The sequence below is a fragment of the Pholcus phalangioides genome, unplaced genomic scaffold (genome assembly GCF_987345545.1).
Source record: "Pholcus phalangioides strain wild (caught in Gottingen) unplaced genomic scaffold, Ppha-v1.0 ptg000024l_1, whole genome shotgun sequence".
In the NCBI taxonomy this organism is placed as follows: Eukaryota; Metazoa; Arthropoda; class Arachnida; order Araneae; family Pholcidae; genus Pholcus; species Pholcus phalangioides.
Window position 1 is genome coordinate 7,963,514 of NW_028301616.1, and position 5,622 is coordinate 7,969,135.

Consider the following 5,622-nt stretch of genomic DNA (forward strand, 5'->3'; position numbering starts at 1 on the left):
TTTACGATGTTTTACCGGTTGAATTGAAAACTAAGGAAAATAATGTTTTAAAGAGAGATTAAGAACAGCACAAATGAAAAAAAAAATGATCAGAGATAGTTAATTAAATAATTTTTTTATTTCTGGTTTAATTTACAATAGACTAGTGTGGAAGAGTTGAGCTCAATATCCTAGACCAAGATGTCCGAGTCCATATCCCAAGCCGAGTTGTCCAACACCGTAATGTGGAAGCGGTGCAGCGATTGGAGCAGCATGATTGATGACTGAAGAAGTGACGATCGGTGCTACGTAGCGAAATATGCAAAGAAAAAAAAATGCAGAGAAATCCGAACCCTAGTAGTTACATATATGGGGTGTTCTATAAATTTCTTTCAATTTCACGATTCTGAAACACATTTCACGGACAACTTTTTGAAAAACCGTTGATTTCCTTGGGCATTTTTCAGGTGATCCTTTCAACATTCATATCCCCTCAGGAGCTCTGTGCAATAGACCAGAATAGAGAAAATTAATGATGCTTCAATATATAAAAAACAACACGCATAGAAAACAACTGAACAATTTGAACTAACAAATCGGTAATTAAATAAATTTTTATTTCTGGTATAATTTACAATAGACTAGATTTCAGCTTAATATCCTAGACCAAGATGTCCGTATCCCAAGCCGAGACCGAGGTGTCCAGCTCCATATCCCAAGCCGAGGTGTCCAACACCGTAATGTGCAAGCGGTGCAGCGATTGGAGCAGCATGATTGATGACTGAAGAAGTGACGATCGGTGCTCCGTAGTGACCCAAAGCTGCTGGAGCCACTACAGCTGGTGCAGCGATGGCAGCGTGGGCGAGATCGACGGGTGCCATTGGCGCAGCGTATGGGGAGTTGATGAGAGCGGCAGCTGGTGCAGATGCAGCGGTTCCTTGTTCGTTGGTGGAAACGGATGTACGGAAACCATGAGCATCAGCAACGTAGTCGACCCTGCGAGCCCTACCGTCGATGTCGGTCAGGGTGTAGGATCCTTTCTTGTTTCCTGCGGCGTCTCCGAATTCAGATCGGCTATTGGTGGCTCCTTTGCCGTCGGCGATTCCATAGCTGAAGGCGTAGTTTCCATGACCCTGATGAAAGAACAGATAAACAGGTTACAATTGAGCAGCAGATCATAATATTGTAGTCTATAACAAACATTGCGGCGTGTGCACTCTCGAATATTATGTTTTATAAATATTTATTCGAGTCTGATAGTAATTAGCATTTTCTCAGTATTATGAATTTGATCTAACTAGACTCGACTTTTTAATTTAGAACCCCTAAAGCCATAATTTGATTTTATAAGGAAAGTAAAGCTGTGAAATTTCTTAGCTCTTTTAATGTTAGATAGCTATTTATTTATAAGGAATTTAAATATATATTCAAATACAATAATTCCACCAGAAGGCAAAACTGTTCATAATTTCTTAGTGTATTCTTGTGATGTACAAAGGAAAGCGTAATTAACATTAAAAAATTCCCTTCATATGCATAGTCTGATATTAAGTTAAATTTTCAGGAGAATATGTTTTGGTGTTTCAAGGGGGTTGGTGCATGATCTTGGCTTTCCATGCTTTCTTATGGGAAAGATCACCTTCCTTTAAGGAACATTTAAAAATTTTCTATTCGCTTTAGGCAGCCAATTTTTTTCTCAAATACTATGGATATTTTTATGCAGTTTAGCACGAGAATTTCAAATTTTAGTTGTTGGTTACTTTTTTCTTGAATTTTAACTTCAATAACATTCAACTTTTTCAAAAATCACAAAAATTTACCCATATTTTGTGACAACATTTTTTAAAATAAATTTAATAAAAAATCCTCATGTTAAAGTATGTACACCATAGTGTTCAGAGACACACAAAGTTTCAAGGCATTTGAATCAGTGGTGTTTGAAAAAAGTTCCTTATATAACAAAAAACTTAGTTTTGAGAAAAGAACATTTTAGCGAAAAACATTAGCGTATATAATGCTTGCCAGCACAGTTCATATCAAAATATTTTAAAATTATTTTTACTGCAGGTAGAACAAAAACTTGAACATAGACGCAGAAAATTTCTTATCACTCGAACAAAAGTTCGCAAACATTTCGAAAATTTGCGGGAACCAACTCCCTTAATATAATATGTGTACTTACGTCTTGCTGGCGTGTGCTGAGGCTATTTCCAGTGCTCAGCAATGCAGCTCCGTGGAGGATAGCATTTGCATGGACAGCTGCGATGGCAGCGAAAAGGATAGCAACCTGCAAAAGGAACAAAAATGAAAATGAATATTCTAACATGTACCAATTTGTTAGAAGTTCCGCAGAAGAACGTGAACAAGGTGCATGTGCGGTTTAGTATCAGTAGACAGAGTCAGCTATTGTCTAAATTCTGATAACATAAAGAGAAAGACGGTGTTTTTTCTCTTCCCTTCGTGGTAGTTTTAGAATATGCGCACAGTAAAATAATAGATAGATAGATAGATACCGCTCACAACCCCGGACTGATGCAAAGCACTGATGTAAAATAATAGAGAAAGCTAGAGAATTTCTCTCTCTTCCACTATTCCCTTCTCTACTGTTACTGAAGTTGGAGGGGGGAAAGTACTATCACCTGCACAAAATCAAAAAAAAAAAATTCTTCTTGCAAAAATGTGTGGCATTTTACAGAGTTAAATAATTTTCACTGCGGCAGTTATATGCGGATCAGTGAAACTTTAAAAACCATGGAAAAAGAGGGATAATTGGAAAGGAACACAATTTTCACAGTGGAATATTTTTGAGACAGAAAACACTAAAAAGAAAAAAAATGCTCCATTATATTTCTCTAAGAAAAAAATTCATTTCAGTCAACTACGCAAAATTAGTTACTACTGACTATCTCGTTCACTTAACTGAAAGAAACTTTGAACGTATGTGCTTATAGTTAATACGAAAAAACAGCGGAATATTTTCTTACCTTAGCGATCATCTTGACTTTCTAGACTTGATGTAAAAAGTTTTACAATACTCTTTGGGTGATCCAACAGCGGTTTATATACAATCCTGACTTTTAGAACAATTATACAATTACAAGGACGATGACATTAAAATTGAAAGAAAAAGTAGAAATGCAGGAAAAGGTTGCTTATCCGCCATCCGCATGAGAAAAACCAGTAGTTTAGGAAATGGCGAGGATTCTTCTCAATGCCATAAATGTGTTTTTTCTTCGTGTTATTGGATAGAATGCGTGGCTCCACCCATTACGTATACGATGTTCTTATTATAAAGTCGAATATTTATCTCATTTACATTTCAATCAAAAGCGTGGTTGATCTAGATATCTGTTAATTACTACTTCCACTTCAAGGCGGCCGAAAACTCGCGTGATATTGTTTGTTTTTTGTCTGAATTGAGATTACAGATAGCTTTATTAAGTAAGGAAGCGTCCTTTAGAAATTCCTACATTTACAGCCACGAATTTGAAACTTTCAATGAGTTTATTTTATTTTTTGCGTGGGAAATTTTCCCTTTGAAAATATTTTGATGTTAAAATAAGAGGTCGTTTCAGTGATAAAATGATCTTTAATCTGCATTAATTTATTTCAAGAGATCTTCAACACATTGCCTGCGGGCCAAATAGTCCCGTCGACGAGCATACATGTAAAAGTGGCAATGTCTCCATCCTAAAGTAGTAATAGGAAATCAAGCACAGTCGAATTGCAATTTTTGTCGTCAAGAGAAGCAATAAAAAAAAAATATGGAATAAAATAATTTTACGTAAACTTATTATAATAGTTATATAAAAATGCATGGCCATGGCAGTAGTATTTAACCACTTGCCTGATTTGCCAGTGTCAGACACGGGCATCCACTTCTTTCCGAAATTGATTTCCCCGTGTCTAGCCATTACCTCCAAGAGATACACGTATCTAGGTAATGGTCTAGCACGAGAATCGCAATCCTTACCCATAGAGGACGCCTACTTTTAAAGAAAAATAAAAATTTTACTAAATCTGCACAAAAGCTATGCCTTCATGTGACATTCGCCTGCAGATGGTGACACTAGACGAAGGGGGTATGGACCGCTGTTATGGCGATGTTTGGGAACTCCGATAGAATAGATTTTGGTTTTGGTTTACTCTCCTGTTCTGATTTGCAAGTGCTTATCTCTTTCGTAATCTTTGCCCCTAGAGAGCGCTAACGAAAAGTATAAAGTTAACTAAATCTGCACAAACGCTAAGACTTCATGCGAAAGTTAGAACTTATAATTAGGGCTCGGATTTTTATGCCCTAAAGGTGAAACGTCGTTGCTTATAGGTTAAAAAACTTGAATTTACCGATTACCGATGGCGTTTCGTCTTTAGGGCATAAAAATACGAGCCTTACTTATAATGATATCCAGATGCATAATCTAGTTGAGTTACTTAATCTATCTAAAAACTAGATTATTTATATTCTACACAAAAAATTCAAATAAGAGGTTTAAAAAAATCAACAAAAGGTAATAAGTGAATCAGAATCTTAAGAATTTTAAATTTAAAAAATTGAGAATGATTTTCTGTAATTGTCTGGTGTTCCTAGTCACAGTTGTGATCGAATTAGCAAAAAAAAAAACAAAACAAAAAACAACCTGGCATTTTCTGTGTAGAAAAAAATTAAATACCGTCAGGCAAAAAGTGGTTAATGTAAAAAATTTGATATGAGGTGACCACAGACATGTCGTAAATTCACCTGTATGATAGAAAATATACACTTTTTTTGTAAATCAGGGTATGCAATAAATTTTGTTTAGTCTTCTCACACACACACACACACACACAATGATACGGACTCTCTTTGTGTGCATATCGATTTATTACGATATAAAGTATGAGTCGGTACATGTCATTAGGGCTTTATGGGGAGGTAGATTTAAAATTCAAAGGACAAATGAGTTGGGATTTGAAAGCGAGCACACACACACACTTCATTTTTATGTATATAAATTCTATTATCTGAAACAGAAAGTAACAGCAGAATTTCTGAGAGAAATATACTGCTCATGAGTAATACGTGACATCCATATTTGTTATGGGCATCTTTTTTTCAGCCACCTCGTTAGGCATTTTGCCTGTTGTGACCTTGTATTTGTATTTTGCATGGTTTTATTCAATTGTCAATTACGGTATCATCGGGGGAAGCGATTACAAGACAAATCTACTACCTATACGTTCTACCAAAAACATAGTTTTAAGTTGTTTACAATGTATGGTTTTCAATTTTAGCTTGTAAATAATAAGAAGTCCAAGGTATTTGATATTTTGTACTTGCTGAATCTTCACGCAAGAGCAGGCGAGGTTCATCTCCGACATGCTAGATTACAAAACTTTTAAGTTGAACTCCATTTCGGAGTAAATTAAGTTATAATGAACGAGTTGTCTTTGAGAGATTCAGTTATGTCATTAGCTAAAAAAACATTTTCTGATTAAAAGTACAGATCTTGATTGATTTGAGTTGTTAGTGTGTTAAAATCATTTTCCCGGGAGCCTTCCGAGATTTCGCAGCCTTATTAAAAACTTCCGATTGGAAACCAGATTATTCAAATTTTTCGTATCTTAAAAGAAAAATCCTCATAGAGTGCTTTACGAAAATAAAAA

At 35.5% G+C, this 5,622-nt stretch overlaps 1 pseudogene across 1 annotated transcript; it reads right to left on the reverse strand.

The window, feature by feature from the left end:
• Positions 1-632: 632 nt before the first annotated feature.
• On the reverse strand, positions 633-2,975 carry LOC149068670 (adult-specific rigid cuticular protein 15.5 pseudogene; annotated as a pseudogene). The gene is made up of 3 exons (XR_016195149.1): positions 2,964-2,975; positions 2,162-2,266; positions 633-1,112 (listed from the first exon to the last, which is right to left on the reverse strand). The product of XR_016195149.1 is annotated as an adult-specific rigid cuticular protein 15.5 pseudogene (transcript).
• Between the last annotated feature and the right edge of the window lie 2,647 nt (positions 2,976-5,622).